We start from the raw sequence: 17,528 nt of genomic DNA on the forward strand, positions 1-17,528 counted from the left end.
GCCAGACCTCTGCAGACATTACATATACCAAGTAATCTGAAATTCAGAGTTGACATGCAAAATGGAATCATTATGACAGTCTAAAGCCTTTCACTATCTCTTTATATTTCATTTACAATCACATTACTTGTTTCTGATTGAATAGGTCAAATTGAACTAACAGCTTACCTCCCCTCTCTGCTGAAAACACATTACACTGACAGTAACTGGATCTGTTTGTAGGATACACCCCAAAAACAAGGAGAAAGGAAAAGAAATTGTTAAAAAAAAAAATTTGGGAGCTAGAAAGCAAACGAACTGGTGGTACCTGAACTAACAGAGAACTGAATCCTAAGCCAGTCCTGAGGAAAGCTGAGAGAACGAACCTGATTCATACCTTGAAACTCCCAAAAACCACACCAGAAATTCATGGTATCAGGTAACCTTGGAAATTACGGTGGAGGTGGGACTTGAAACAGATGGGCAAGGTGTAAGAAGCAGATTTACCTCCCTCAGATGATTTCCCAACCCCCAAAAGGCGAGATTTATTGTCTGGAGAGAGTGAAACAGAGACAGGGTCTCTAATCTGCATGACGAGACACAGATAAGACAGGAGACTAAGTATGAGTTCATATACTAAAAACGAACAGCTTCCAACCATCTCCTGCCCACTCAGTTCCTTCAGCTGGAGTTGAAAGCATTATTCTCTGCGGAATCTGACCAGCCCCTGACAGAGGACCTTGAGACACTGATAGCAAGGTTCCCCGCAGCACAATGGCCCAGGCAGATTATTCCACAGTAAAGGCTAAGACTGACAAGTCTATCACACAGCCAGAGCCTCCACAGTCAGCTTTTAAACATGAGTAAGCAGGCAGCCAAGGAAAACTTCTGAGGAAAGATTTGAATGTTAAAGGAGGGGACTAAAACAAGTAACAGATTTTTAAAAAATTAACTTAGAGCAGGGGTGCCTGGGTGGTTCGGTCAGTTGTGTATCCGACTCTTGATTTCGGCTCATGATGTGATCCCAGGGTCATTGGGTTGAGCGCCATTTGCAACAACACGTATGAACCTTGAGAGCATTATGCCAAGTAAAATGAGGCAGGCAAACACAAATGTATGATCTTACTTATATGTGGAGTCTAAAATAACCTAACTCGGGGCACCTGGGTGGCTCAGTCAGTTGAGCATCTGACTTGGACTTCAGCTCAGGTCATGATCTCACGGTCCGTGGGTTCGAGCCTCGTGTCGGGCTCTGTGCTGACAGCTCAGAGCCTGGAGCCTATTTCAGATTCTGTGTCCCCCTCTTTCTCTGCCCCTTCCCCACTCATGCTCTGTCTCTCTCTGTCTCAAAAATAAATAAAAACATTTAAAAAAGAAAAGAAGAAAAGAACCTAACTCAACAGAAACAGAGAGTAGACTGAATGGTTGCCAGGGAGTTGAGGAAATGGGGAGATATTGGTCAAAAGGTTACAAACTTTCAATAGAAAAATGAGTAAGCAGCATGGTGGCTATAGCTAATACTATGTTTCATACTTGAAGGTTGCTAAATGAGTAAATTTTAAATGTTGTCATCACAAAAAAGAACATGCTAACTATGTGAACTGAAGGATGTATTAACTAACCTTATTGTGGTAATCACTTCACAATATGTACATATATCAAATCATCACATTGTATAACTTAAACTTACACAAGGATATATGTCAATTTTATCTCAATAAAGATCGGAGTCAGGGGGCGAATGGAAGTCCATAAAAAATGAATTCTTGGAAAAGAAGAACAGAAACGAAAAATTTCAGTGGAAGGATTGAAAGGTCAAACTGAGGAAATCACTCAGAAACCAAAACAACAGGAATAAACTACAGAAAATAAAAGAGACAAGCAGAGGACCTACAAACAATACAACAGGGGAACTTGAGAAGAGAAAAGGAAATAAAAAACTTCCCAAAATTCCTTTTGCCTTCTTGCATCTGAGACTGCAAGATGGGTCATCAGAAGCTCTGTTCGGGCCATCCGAGGATATCTGGCCAGGGATCTCGTTCTCACTGTGTCTGCTCAAACTAGCACAATCTGATCCAGAAATACAGCCTCAATATGTACTGCCAGTGTTTCCATCAGTATGTGAAGGATATGGGCTTCTTTAAGGTGGATTAAGTGAATTTCCTTGAATGGGTCTTCTAAGAGATCTACCTGAAGTACAGATATCCAAGATACCTGCCTTAATGCTAACTCATTGTACGTCAAATAAAAATACTTTAATTGTTAAGTACTCTAATGTGAAAAAACAACTTCCAAAATTAAAGGATGTAAGTCTCCATATTGATGGGACAATCAAGTGTGTAGCTCGATGGATGAAAAGAGACCCACGTCACAACATATCATCATGAAATTTTAGCATATTGGAGAAAAAGATCTTGAAATAGTCTCAGCCTTGGCTGCATATTTGAATTACCATGTTTTGGCTCCCGTCCAGAACAACTACCTCAAAATCTCTCATACTAAGATTTGGTTTAAGTTCCCAAATGATTCTAAAGTGCAGCCAGGACTGCGAACCACCATCCTAAATTTGCCCTGAAGCTAAGGAAAAACAGAGAGAGAGAAGGAGGGAGAACAATTTTGAGATTTTTTAACAGCAATAATGAAAAGTCCAAAAGATAACATGTCAGCACTTTCAAAATTCTGAAGGAAAATTTATTCTGAATCTAGACAGTAGCAATTAAGTGTAAGCACATACCAAAAACTTTTCCAGAACACTGAGCTCTCACAAGATTATGTTCCCTGCATCTTTCCTCAGGATACTACTTACAAAGGTAGTTCACCAAAAGAAGGCTGTAAACCAAGGAAGAGGAAGGAATGGAATGCAGCAAACAAGGAACTAACACAGGGGCAGGCAAACGGTATCCCCAGAATGATGGGTAAGTGCCCCAGAGATAGAGGGCAACCAATCCAGAATGGATTCCCACAATTCTGTGAGGACAGTAAACAAAAAGATAAAATACCTCATGTATTTGAACGTACTGAGAGAAAATTTTAACAACTGGGGGCAATCTGGGGATGGATTTGTGATAAGTCCCTAGAAAACTAAGCAAAGAAGAAAGGTAATTATTAACTCCAGAGAACACAAGAAGTTGTACAAGAAAAGAAAAGTCATCATATTTTACTCGGTGCCCTCAGTGTAAATAGCATTTACTAAACAATAATGTGAACACACAACAATGATCTGGACAAAAGAACGACACAACTACACTGGAGGACAGGATTGGGAGTGTGATGTGTCTGATGGCAGAAGAGGGTAGAGTGGGTTAAATGCTCACCCTCCACAGAAAGAATCCAATATACAATGCATAAAACAAAAAAACAATAAGGCAATCTAAAAATCTATTATTTAATGATACAATTCAAATTCCAAAACAGACAAAAGTCTACAGTACTTGCCTCTAGGTGCAAACAATAGTTGGGGTGGTGGGCATAAATGGTTATGGAAGGGACTGCTGGTTCTTGTAATAAGTTTTATAGAACTATTTCACTTTTAAATTTTTTTTTCAACGTTTTTTATTTATTTTTGGGACAGAGTGAGACAGAGCATGAACGGGGGAGGGGCAGAGAGAGAGGGAGACACAGAATCGGAAACAGGCTCCAGGCTCCGAGCCATCAGCCCAGAGCCTGACGCGGGGCTCAAACTCACGGACCGCGAGATCGTGACCTGGCTGAAGTCGGACGCTTAACCGACTGCGCCACCCAGGCGCCCCACTATTTCACTTTTAAATTACAAGAATGATCCATTTAAAAGCGGATCCAATAAAAAATAAGACTAAATTATAAAAAACAAAAGCAGTCTATAAGCAAGGTACATCTTCATCTGTCACAACAAAAATAGAACGTCTATAGACAGCATATTTTTTAAAATAACAATATAAACATTTCATTTGGAGACACGTAAGTAGCCACCAGAAAAACTAAAACATGATTCCAAATGGCATTTAAGGACAAGGGAAGAAAAGGGAAGAACTCCAGAGCTGAAACTATTCATTTTCATTACAAATCCTTCTGTACTGTTTGATTTTGTAACCATGTGCATATATTATCATGTTTAAATAAAGAATGTATTTAAAAACATATTCCAAAAAAAGGGTTTTTTTAATAGTTTGCTATACTCACTGAAATTAACTTTAAAAGTTAAGTCTGTTGATACAATTCTAGCTCATTTTTCTAACTGATATATAGTAGTACCCACTGCCCAATTATAAAATCACTTATTTATCCATTATAATATTGACAGGTATTTAGGTTATTTCCAAATTTCTCTATTAAAAGCAACAGGATTTGAAAAAACCTCTTGTATCTACTTGTACACATGCAAGATTTTCATCTGCTCAGTTGTCTTCAGAAATTTTGTCCTGTGTGCCCCCAAAGAATTTTAACTCTTTACACATTTTCTAAAAATTGAACTCCAGACTTCATTTGGATTTCACTAGTTTTTTCATAAAGTCCTCTTTTTGCTCCAGGACCACATCCAGAGTGAAACAATGCATTTTTTTAGTTGTCCCATCTCCCCATCTCAAGGGCTATTTTTCAGTTATACTTGGGAGAAGCTTGTTTAAGGAATGTCAATTGCTACACTTAAGCAAATCATTTTACTCACTGAGACTCCGTTTACTTTGCTGTAAAGTGAAAAAATACCATTACTGAGAAGATCTAATAAAATAATGATATAAAAAAGCCCTTAAAACTTTGTTTTCTATATCAGGAGTATGTATTTGCTTAATATGTATTATTCACAAGCTAGACACGGATCAGAAATGTTCTCCTCTTACAAAATGTTCAGATAAAAATTAAAACCCTCCTGGGGTGCCAGGGTGGCTCAGTTGGTTAAACACCTAATTCAGGTTATGATCTCAGGTCATGATCTCACAGTTCGTGAGTTCAAGCTCAACATCAGGCTCTGCTCTGATGGTGCCCAGCCTACTTGGGATTCTCTCTCCCTCTCTCTGCCCCTCCCCTACTTGCATGCACGCTCTCACCATCTCTCTAAAAAAATAAATAAATAAACTTAACAAAAAACTAATACCCTCCTTTTCCCCTAAAACATGCAACTTCATCTTTGTAACTACATGGAGAAACCAAAGACTCTTGACGTATTCATAAAGGGTTTCTACATATAAAACTGTTGAAAAACTCTTGGGAAAAAGAATCATAGCGATGATGATGAGTGAAAAGAAATGACATGAAACTTACTAAGTGTTCTAATCTTAAAGACATGTCACATAATAAACCTTAAGGGAGAAACGAAAGCTGATTCCTAATTTCGTTTTTTTTTTTTTTTATGTCTTTATTTTTGTTTTTGAGAGAGAGCGAGAGAGCAAGCAAGCGAGCACGAGCAGGGGAGGGCAGAGAGAGAAGGAGACACAGAATCCGAGGCAGGCTGTAGGCTCTGAGCTGTTACACAGAGCCTGACGGACCCAGGGCTCGAACTCACAAATGGCGAGATCATGACCTGAGCCTAAGTCGGATGCTTAACCGACTAAACCACCCAGGCACCCTGCTGATTTCTACTTTCTTAACACTCTCAGTTTTACTTATTGTGTTTTCATTAATCTGTTTATATTTTATATTTAAGGAATAATCAGAAGACAGGTTTGAAAATAGCATTCTAAGTACAATGAATCATGACATGAACTCAGTGACATTATAATGAGAAATATAAGGATTACATTTCCTGATGTCCATAGACTATGAGCAAAAAGGTTCTTAAATTTATGGATTCAAGTACCATTTGTCTTAAAACTCTTGGGAAAAGATATTTAAATAAATCATTTAAATTTGGTAAGAGGAACAAATTCAGCAAATATCACTTAAACAAAGCAGAGGCATGTAAGATTTTGATAAATATTTTTGTTTGGACTTTAATACCACTAGATTTTTGACAAACTCAGAACATCCTAGTAACACTCAACCACTGAAAAATATACCAAATATTGACTCTTCACTGCTAGCCAGACCCTAAGGACCTCAAGACAAAGACATCTTTTAGGACACACATGAGCTCATGGGAACATACTAACTTATCTCAGATAGCACATTGCTCTACTTTTTAGGAGCAAGACCTTTCCCTTGCTCTACACACATAACACCCATTGATATCCATGGGAGCCTGATGCAGGGAAAGAGCACCATGTGGCCTCTTCTAAAGAAAAAAATTTATGTCTGCTTTTGAATGCTGTTTGCCACCTGGCCTCCAGCCAAGCCAATATAAACATCACCATTCATGAAGTATTGGATATTTCCTTGTCTTCAGTGAATTCCAGACTTTTGAAAAGGTCAAAATTCAATTTGAAAAGAGGAAAATCATTATACTTAGGAAGGTCCAAGGCATAGTAAGAATATCATACAGTACAATACTGGCAAATGATCCAAAATACTGTAGCTGACATGAAAATCTATGCAATAATAGCTGCCATTTGGGGGTGTTTTTACTATGTGCTAAGCCCTAAGCTAATTGCTTTACATACGTCATCTCATTTCATCCTCAAAAACTCCTGTAAATGGATATTATCCATATTTTGCAGGTAAGAAAAGTAAAACTTAGGTACACTGGCAGAGCAAGGTCATAAAACCCTTGAGCTCTTAAAATACTATGGCATATTTGCCATTGGCTTTAAAACATGGACAATGACATTAACTATTTGGAAATAGCCTATTCCTTTGGAAATTACTTTTAAAATTCATCCTATAATCTTAGTTGATACCTTGCTTTGCTTTCTAAAGGAGGCTTTTTAAAAATTTCCTCAATCTCTATAATAGCAACACTACTGCTTAAATATACCTTCAGTCTCTTAAGTGTTCAGGAGACTGCAAAATATAATAAAGGATGTATAAGATAGTCTTGGACTGAATCTGAGTGCTACCATCTTTTATTTAAATTCATCACTGCCATTTTCTTTTGATATAATTATCGAATCTCCACCAACCATTTTCCTGACAACCAGAGGCAGAACTCCCTTTCCCATCAGAAAGCTATGAGAAGAGAATCCATCTCATACAGCCCCTAATATGGATCTTACAAGCAGGCAGACCAAGCTGGCCAGCAAGTCCACATTCCTTCTAACACAGCAAGTGCTCAAACATTGTTTAACAGTATTCCAAGATGTCACCCTCCTATTAAAGTTTTAAGACAACTCCCTAGCATGCAGTGCCACAGGAATTTCTGTGGTTCATGGGGAATCTGGACAACACAGATACAATTTCTTTGTAACCGACTCTCCTAAAGTGGGGATCATGGTGTAGGAAACAAGGCAAGGTTTTCCCATCACATGAACACAAAGGGCTGAAGCCAAGGGCCGTGATCCCATTTCACGGAATCTCCTAAAGTCTTGAGTATCTAACACATGACCAAATTCAATCTTCAAGTTATTACAATTAAGTTGTTTTCTTCAGTGCATGAATCTGAACATCTTTAAATTAGATTTCATTCATGAAATCAAGTTATCAAGACACAGGCCACACTAATATATGTATACTCAGTAATTAAGTAGTAAAACATGCCAAGGGCTCTAACTATAATTATTTTTTCTCTTAAAGATTAAATGGATGGTAACCAGATATAGATCATCTGTGACTCTGCAATCTGAAGGATTTAGAAAATTTCCAAATTCTCAACATCAGGTTATTGCAATTACTTTCAAATTCAGTTCTGCAAAAATGGGTCATTAAACAACATGAAAAATAAATGTTAAAAAAAAATACTTTAAGGTAGTTTGGGCCCTAGTTACACAGAAAACAGAGATAAGTGTTTTGGCAGCACTGAAATGTCTCATTAATATACCAATTTAAAAACAAGATACATGAAATATTGTATTGCTTACTCCAAAAAAATTCCCAACATCCTGGGGCTTTAAAATATATTATCAGTGTCTCCTGACAATTTAAATTTGAGAAAGTTAAATACTTATTTCCCTGAAACCCACTGCAATAGTACATTTCTCAAGAAACATTAACACGGAAGGCATAGTACTTAATGACCACACTGAAGTAACTCCAGTAAATACATTTTCACAAAGGAGAGGATCATAACTGTATTAAACCAAATACAGACCCTCTACAGATCTTATTAGAGCAAGCCTTTTAATCTAATGATAATAATTATCAGTAGACCCTGACAAATAAAAATACTTTTTCCCCATGCCTGATTCATAACTAGTAGAATAAACAACTTTTGCTACTATATTTTTGCAGGTAAAATTAAATTTTGGTTTCTACCTTAATGTTCTCTATATTCCTGTTTTACTTCTTATCTGTGCACTAATTTTCCCAGCAATATTTAATGTTAATTTTTTTCCAAGTTTTGTGATCCTAAAAATCCTTATGATCTTGGGTTAGGCAAAAACTTCTCAAATAGGACATCAAAAGCATGAACCACACAAGAAAAAAAAAAAAAACAGAAAAAGTGGATTTCATCAAAATAAAAAAAGTTTGCTCTTCAAAATGGTCTATGTCATCCCCACTTCCATATACACCATGGCTTTTCCTGTAGCTTTTCTCCGGGGAGAGGGGGAATGCACTAGTCTTCGATCTAGCAAGAATATCCAATCCACTTGGCAACTGCATTCTTTCCACTGGATGTTAATAAACTGACATCCTGATTTATACATCAGTGTCCTGAGAGTGCATTTACCTGGAACGGGTCAGTCTTCCTGAGTGGAGACAAGGCTGTAGTCTCTACACCTAAAAAACTAAAACCCGGGGTGCCTGAGTGGCTCAGTCGGTTAAGCGTCCGACTTTGGCTCAGGTCACGATCTCACTGTCCGTGAGTTCGAGTCCCGCGTCAGGCTCTGTGCTGACTGCTCAGAGCCTGGAGCCTGTTTCAGATTCTGTGTCTCCCTCTCTCTCTGACCCTCCCCCGTTCATACTCTGTCTCTTTCTGTCTCAAAAATAAATAAACGTTAAAAAAAAATTAAAAAAAAAAAACTAAAACCCAAATCCTGGGCTACAGCAACCTCACCCAAGTAACACCCCAATGACTGCCAAACTACCCATTCAAACCCCAGTAAAGTCTCCTATCTATTTTTTTTTATCTATAATGAATAGTACTTTTGCAAGCTGGTGCTCTAAGAAATCAATTGAAATTTCCTACACTGATTTTTTTCCCCCAAAGATACATTTTGCTTCAGTCTACTGAAATGGTTAATTTTAAATACATTTTAAAATTATTATCATTTTTAATTTTAGAGAGAGCCCAAGTGAGAGGGGCAGAGAGAGAATCTCAAGCAGGCTCCACACTCAACGTGGAGCCCAATGCAGGGCTCAATCCCATGACCCTGGGATCATGACCTGAGCTGAAATCAAGAGTTTGAGCCACCCAGGCATCCCAACTCTTTTTTAAATTACTTCACATTTACAGAAAAGTTGCAAAAATAATAAAAGAATTTCTGTATACTCACATTCCCCTAAGTGTTAACATTTTACCATATTTTCTTTGTCTCCTCCTATCTATATCTATACCTATCTACCTAATCTATATCTATATATACACATGTGTATGTGTGTGTATAAAATTTTTAAACCATTTGAGAGAAAGTTACAGGCATGATTTCCCCTTACTCTTAAATACGTCGGTGTCAATATCCTAAGAACAAAGATATGTAATAGTTGACTTCGATGCTAAATGCTCCAGCAAGTCTGAGAACAAAAAGAACAAAGAGAAATGAACAGTTTGAAATAAAAACAAAGAAAACCAGAGTCATATAAGTTACCAAAATCTGATATAGTTGAGGAAAAAAAAAAAAAACCCTTACAATGCAGGTTTGCCATTATCATATAGGATAATGGACAAGATAAGTCCATTAATAATGGACAAGTAGGGAAAAAAATGGCCCACCATTTACCTAATATCTTGTGATCATTTCCTAAATTAAATAATGAAATTATACACAACTGCATCTAACCAGCATTTGTTTAACATAGAAAACTATGGACTATGGACTAGTGGTTACGAGAATCAGCATGAAACATCATTCTATTTATTAATGCTACTCTAATTAAGCTCATTTCACATAACTAGTAAAAAAAAATATTCTACAGTACATTTTCCCTTAATATGCTTCATTTGAGAGGTTTAAAAAAAAAGAACCACTGATATTTTTACAATTAGCAGATGGAGCACAATCTAATAATAGAAACTGGACATTTTCTACCACCTGCTAGTAGTCTGTGTTTATTAGTCAGTGATAAGGATTTCGGTAATTTCTGAATAATGGTTAGTAGGCAAATTTGTTGCATGAGGCCTAACATGAAGCAGATGCCAGACTGCAATGTGGATCCCATGGCGCTGTGTAGCCTTCTCTATTGCCCACCATCCTCTGTGGCTGCCTGTGATGTCAAATCACTCAGCATCTGATGGCAAAGGGAACAGCTGGGAGGCAGGAGTGTGTGAGGACTACCCACGCTATTGGCCCAAATCTCCGCACCCTCTCTTGAAAGGCACTAATCCCGCTTTTGCCCCTAGATTTGCTCCTTTATGCTCTCCCTTAAGCTCCATGATACCATCCCACCCCAAATTCCCTCAATCTCTCCTCCTCCAAGTCAGTCCCATCAGTCACAAGTATTCCTGGAATGGGGCTGGCCTCAGGGAACAAACTTCAACTGCCCCTCCCTGAGTGAAGCATAACTTCTGGATGGCTCCATGCATCTTTTCTCATGGAGGTCTGAGGGTGCAGTCTGAAAGGAGTCTAGGGATCTTTCAATTCTATATTAAACAAACCTGTTGCACAACCTAGCCATTTGGGTGGTAGCATAAATTAAATTTTAAAATATTGCCCCCCTTTAATTAATTTATTATGTAATAAAACATCAGAAACCCAACAAACTAGAGCTTCCAGTATACTATCTTCATAGCTCTACTTGAAAGAAAAATTGCAGGGGTGCCTGGGTGGCTCAGTCAGTTAAGCATCCGACTTCGGCTCAGGTGATGATCTCACGGTTTGTGAATTCAAGTCCCGTGTCGGGCTCTGTGCTGACAGCTCAGAGCCTGGAGCCTACTTCAGATTCTGTGTCTCCCTCTCTCTCTGCCCCTCTCCCACTCACACTCTGTCTCTCTCTCCCAAAAGTAAACATTAAAAATTTTTAAAAGAAAGAAAGAAAGAAAAAATGCAAATAATTAAAATATAAATTGACTGTTGGTTGGTGTCAGCACACAGTTAACACAACCTCCCATCTTCCACTTGGACAGCTGGTAAAATCACAGTAAATGTTCCCAGTGCTGACTCACTCGGTGGCAAATTCTGAAAGCCTCAGTTAGGTCTACCACCCTGAACTAAGACTAGAAAAGAGACAGATTTTCGATAGACTTTCAATTCCAAGACTTTAACTTTTAAAAATCTTTTTTCCAGGGGCACCTGGATGGCTCAGTCGGTAAGTGTCTGACTTCGGCTCAGGTCATGATCCCACAGTTCGAGAGTTCTAGCCCCACGTCAAGCTCTGTGCTGACAGCTCTGTGGAGCCTGCTTCAGATTCTGTGTCTCCCTCTCTCTCTGCCTCTCCCCTGCTCACACTCTGTCTCTCTTTCTCTCTCAAAAATAAATTTAAAAAATTTTTTTTAATTTTTAAAATCTTTTTTTTGCTTCCTTTTCACATAACAAATTTCATGAACCATTAAATTTTGCAATTTTTTAGGAATTTAAAATATACCATTTTTATTTATCAGTATTAATTTACTTTTGTATGTGTGTCTCCCAGTTGTACTTAATGTTAGGTTGAAGAAAATAAAAGAATGACAACCTATATATTCAGTAAGCAGCTAAAACGTGTATGTCTGCTAAAAACATATGTAATATTAACATCATATTTCTATGCAACATGATTTTGCCCACCAGACACTGTGGCATCTTATTAGTAACAGATTATAATGCCAGTTATTCATAATTATGCAACTCTAAACATCCTAATTTGCATTCAGTGATGGGTAAATGTTTGTGTGGTCTATGTAAAAAATTATTTTCCTATCTTTTAAGAACCTAATCATTTGTAATCCCCGTTCAGAAATATATGATCATTGCATATAATGTTAAAGCAGGAAAGAACATTAAAAGTAACTTAGTACAGGGGCAGCACCTGAATGGCTCAGTCAGTTAAGTGCCAGACTTCAGCCCAGGTCATGATCTCAAGGTCGGTGAGTTCAAGCCTCGTGCCAGGATTTGTGCTGACAGCTCAGAGCCTGCTTCAGATTCTGTGTCTCCCTCTCTCTCGGTACCCCACCTCCCTCCACCCCATCCCCTCCCCATGCTCACACTCTCTCTCTCCTTCAAAAATAAGTAAACATTAAAAAAAATTTTTTAAATAAAAACAAAAGTAACAAGAAAATCCACTCACCAGATATGCTAAACTACTACCACAACAACAACAACAACAACAAAAAGTTAAGAGATTTACCCAAGGTCTTACAGTGAAGAAATAGCCATTTCAGGTCAACTCCAAGTACTTCCTGACCCCACGTTTCATTCCTACTGCTACATCATATTGTCTTCATTAAAAAGTATAAGGACGCAGGCCCCCCTCAGGCTGGAAAGCCTCAGCTTTACAAGGGACCCTGTCCAGACTTCCCCTGCAGCTGCTGGGGGCAGCGCTGTCATCGTGGGGGAAAGCCCCAACCTGGGGGATAAGCAGGAAGTATTAGGCCCCTGGTGGGGTATAAAACAGGAAGCCAAATCTTAGCTGACCCAAGGGAGGGATCCAGAGAAAAGCCAGCTCTTCTCCCCATGCTATATCCAGGTGTTTGATTTTTCTGAAAGGAACTAGGGGATGTACTCTTCCCACAGAAACCACAGGATGTTGTAAAACCAAAAGACACCTTGGCTCCCTAGAGTATCAATTAAGGAAACATGCTATGTGGTACTGAAACCCTATCTAAAAAGAAACTTTGAAACAAATCCATTTGTTAATTAGATACTGACTGTTGTTCATTTTAAATGGGGGGGAGGGGTGTTCTACAAGCTGATAATGAAACTGTGTGTCAACTTCATTTTCCCTTTTGCCAGGTAAACATAGTAAGTGACCTGATCTTTCTCCTTTTGGACAAGTCAGAATCTGAGATGTCAATGTCAAGGCTGTGCTGAAAACAGAAGAAAACATTCACTTGTCTACAAATGGATGAGATGAGGAACACGAACTCCTGGGTAAGCAAACAACAAACATGCTGCACTGCTTAATGATTATGGCAAATGACTGAAGTCTAACAAAAATTCTCAGCAGATGTGGGAGGCATATCTTTTTAACAGTTTATTTAATTTTAAATTAGGCTTTTCAACTGCTTGTTTGAAACTATTTCTAGTCTTTTAAAAATTTACTCTTTTAATGTTTTACCTGCTTAAGAAAAAGATCATAACTAGTCCTAATTAAGATGAGAATTTACCAATAAGCCTAATTAAATTTTTTTCAGAAAAAAAGTCTAAAAAGTAGAAGAAAATATAAACTTGAAACATAAACTGTATTCCACAAAAGGAGAAAATATACTGAGGTAGGCCCTATAAAATGCAAAATTTTTCAAAGGGCAAATCTAACCTAATATCTACTTGCCAAAAAACAACTTTTAATATTCTAAAACATTTATGCTAAATAAAGTGGATTAATGTTTTAAATATGACAAATTATCAAAAACTCAAATTCCGCCATTAACAGTGAATTGAAAGAATCACATGTTTATCTTCAAACCTGAGAATAACATATTTACACAACCCTTGCTATAACTATACTCATTCAAGCCACTCATTTAAGAAACAAATATTTTTAAAATTCTGTTTTAATATATTTAATTCTTATGCTACTTAATATATTTGCCTAAATGAACTACAAATACTAAAAAAATCCCAGTTCTTTTATCCTCTATCAACCAATCTTTTACCAGATTACAAGTAGAATAAATGAAATAAGTATCTTTCACTACTCGTTTTTAAAAAATACTGAACCTAGAGGAACCTGGGTGGCTCAGTTGGTTAAGCATCCAACTCTGGATTTCAAGTCATGATCTCATGGTTTGTGAGTTCCCGCCCCACATCAACTCTGCGCTGACAGCACGGAACCTGCTTGTGATTCTCTCTCTCCCTCTCTCTCTCTGCCCCTCCCCCCTCCTCTCTCTCTCAAAATAAAAATAAACTTAAAAAAAAAATCACTGAGCATAAACATGCTTTTTGTATCAATTCAAAATAAGTTGATTCCCAAAGAGAAAATGATTTAAGAATATGAATGCAATAACTGCGATGGTACCAACACACAAAAATGAAATTACTCATTATTATGTATTATACAAATGAATAGGTTTATATAGGGAGAGTATGCTTCTATAGGACTTCATTTTTAAAGTATAATGTTCAAGTATGTGAAAAATGAGCAAAGAAAATAAGCTATTTTATTTTTATTATTACACAAGGTTTTTCTATATGAAATATGATGTTGTGTCTCACTAAAAAAATAAAAAGCAAAAAGCACTCTTTGATCAAAATCCTTCCACAAATCGAAGGATTGAGAGAATGACAGAATGCTTCTATTTGGGGATGTCAGTGAATTAAAAATCAGCAGAGACCATCCTGGTGACAGAAATAGCACCTGCTGCTAACAGTCCTTCAGAGCAGGATTTGACCTCCTATTCAGTCTATGACAGACCAAAGAAAACACTTAATTGAAGCCTATCTCTTCAACCCTGTTTGCAACACAGCAGTTTTCTCCAACAACATTTGTCACAACAATAGTTACAGCTGTGCTTTCAGAGAAAGAAAACCTAATTGCACTGTACAATAGAAATATCAAAAAATTCTCTTAAGACATTTGCCAGCTGAGGAGAGGACTGGACTCCAAAGCTGATTCTAGAAATATATTTTGGTCAAGGTGTCTCATGATATTTTAGAAGTATAATTGCTCAATCAAAATATTATTGAACAAAAATAGTCAGAGGCAAAGCACATGCTAAAGGGTTTTACTATTTGTTCACTGGTACATTCACCATGTACATCGCAAAGATGAACTGAAGTTACTTGTAAGATTACAGCCAGATACCATAAATGAGAAATGGGACTGTGGTAAAGACAGCGTAGTGCAGGTGGGAGATGACGAGTACAGACTCCATAGGCAAAGAGCCTGCACTGGAATCACAGCCCTGCTGCTCACTACAATTCCTGTGTCATCTTGGGTAAGTCACTTACCCTCTCTGTGCACCCATCTCCTCATCTGTAAAATGACCTCCTGGGGCCGTTATGCGGATTAACTTAACATACATAAAGCATTTACAACAGTACCTGGCCAGTAAAGAATTGCGTAGAAATGCTGGCGTAAAAGGGAGAGGTGGGGAGGAGAATAAGGTAGAACAGAACATGTATCCACAAATAAGGCCAATGCACACAGCCCCTTATAACATATATGACTTGTTTTCATCTTAGCCATAGTTTTACCCATTACACCAAGGTATAAAAATTCAAAGCTAAAATTGGTGTGTTTAATACTCATTACATTTTTACAGGACAAGACATCTTTAGTAGATGGTGTCTATGCTGGCCAAATTAATTAAGCACGGTATTTACCCGGCATGAGTTTGCCAAAGAAGTTTGACCAATTCAGGAAATTTTTATAGCACAGTGGAAGTGTTCCACTTTGAGAACTGGGTGAAAGGTCTGTGCATGTGCCTTTAAAAACGATCACCACAAAGGGGAGAAGATACCTCTGAAGCCTAAATCCCAGCACCTCTGCTCTCCCAAATTTGGAGCTTGAGGCCATTTCAGAGGACAACAGGAGTACAAATGAGGTTAAACTAAACAGCTAATCCTGAAAGTTAATTATAAAATATTGTAAACATCTGATTTCCCACTTTTTCCAATTTAAACACTTCAACCAATGATGGCCCAAACAGTATTTTCAATTATATTTCAATAAAAAAAAACTCTGCAAAATTATATAAAATGTAGTATAATCTACTCTTACAAATATCTGCTAAATCTAGATAGATACGGACATTTAGGCCACAGTGATTATTCCACATAATTTAGGTATTTGATAATAAAACAGTGGAAGTTTATGGCCACATTCCCCAGCTATGAACAAAGTTAAGACTGAATAATTTATTTAACTTTCCTTTCTTCCTCTGCTTTACATAAGAACTTAGGGGTTTCTAACAATAAAATGTCTATACAAGGAATCCCTGCGTTTTGACCAAAGGACAACTTTAAGATAGGAAAATAAATAACACAAAGGAATATGCCCCCAATCTCATTAACGTCACAGTCCCACCCCTCTCTCCCTGACTGCTGGCTTAGTTCCAGTTTTATACCCCTATTTAATGAATTCGGTTCCAAAGCATGAGATGAACCCAAAGTCACAGGGTGTAAGGTGTTAATGAACTGACAAAAATTTACAAACCTTGGGAAACTGCTTACCTGGTATTTTTCAGCTTCCTGTAAAAATCAACCTAATGCAAAAAGTCATTTGATACTCCCTCAGAAGAACAGGGAGACCTGTGTTTCTACCGCTCCTTTATTATACATGTCCCACTTTCAAGGAGAGGAGGCTGCACCATTTATAGACTCAGGCAAGTACACAGAGTTAGCCAGGCACCCAAGAGCTATGGCATGTGCAAGGAAACTTATCTTCGTCCCTCAAGTATTATTATAGGCCTATGGTTCAACTGCATAGCAATAGCACTCTACTGTAATTGCTCTGCTTGCTCATTATAAGCATCCTGGAAGATTATTAACAGACCTTATCTATGAAAAAACAGTACAAAAGGAATCCCCTATTCTCTTGCAGGGCTGTGGTGGTGACAGTAAGCAGGAAACACTCAATGAGGCTCAAAGGTCCAAGCCTGATCAATCTATGCCTCCCTTAATTTCAAATTTCATATATTTCAGATAGAAAGAGAAACTTTTTTTAAGTTTATTTATTTATTTTTGAGGGCTGGGAGACAGGTAGATAGAGAACGGGAAAGAGAATCCCAAGCAGGCTCCACACTGTTAGCGCAGAGCCCAAGGCAGGGCTGGATCCATGAACCATGAGATCATGACCTGAGCTGAAATCAAGAGCTGGACGCTTAACTGACTGAGCCACCCAGGCGCCCAAGAAACTTTTTAAGGTTTATTCATTTTGGGGAGACAGAAAGGGCGGGTGGGGGGGCAGAGAGAGGGAGACACAGAATCCGAAGCAGGCTCCAACCCATCAGCACAGACTCTGACTCAGGGCTCGAACTCAAGAACCATTAGATCCTGATCTGAGCTGAAGTCGGACACTGAACGGACTGAGCCACCCAGGCACTCTGGAAGCTGTTCTAACCAGACACTTCTTTTTTGCTTTTTTTATATACTCTCCAAGGTCTTTACACTATATATACAGTGTAGCTTGTCAGAAATAATGTTCATATAAAATTTTTTTAATTCTGTCCTACCAAGATCTTTGTGGTCTCTGCTTACTTCTAATTCCACACTGTTCTAAAAACCAAGTACAAATTCAGCCTTGTGAGATCCTGTGCAGAGAACTCATCACCAAGCAATGTCTGGACTTCTGACCCATGGAAATTGAGACAA

At 37.9% G+C, this 17,528-nt stretch overlaps 1 protein-coding gene and 1 pseudogene across 22 annotated transcripts in view; one reads left to right on the top strand and one right to left on the bottom strand.

Moving 5' to 3' along the window:
* DST (dystonin) overlaps positions 1–17,528 on the bottom strand; it is a 510,899-nt gene that overhangs the window by 330,581 nt on the left and 162,790 nt on the right. The gene's annotated exons all lie outside the window — the stretch shown is intronic.
* On the top strand, positions 1,863–2,240 carry LOC121029612 (40S ribosomal protein S29-like; annotated as a pseudogene).

This window comes from Herpailurus yagouaroundi, unplaced genomic scaffold, assembly GCF_014898765.1.
Source record: "Herpailurus yagouaroundi ecotype Mexico unplaced genomic scaffold, PumYag 139, whole genome shotgun sequence".
Taxonomy (NCBI): Eukaryota; Metazoa; Chordata; class Mammalia; order Carnivora; family Felidae; genus Herpailurus; species Herpailurus yagouaroundi.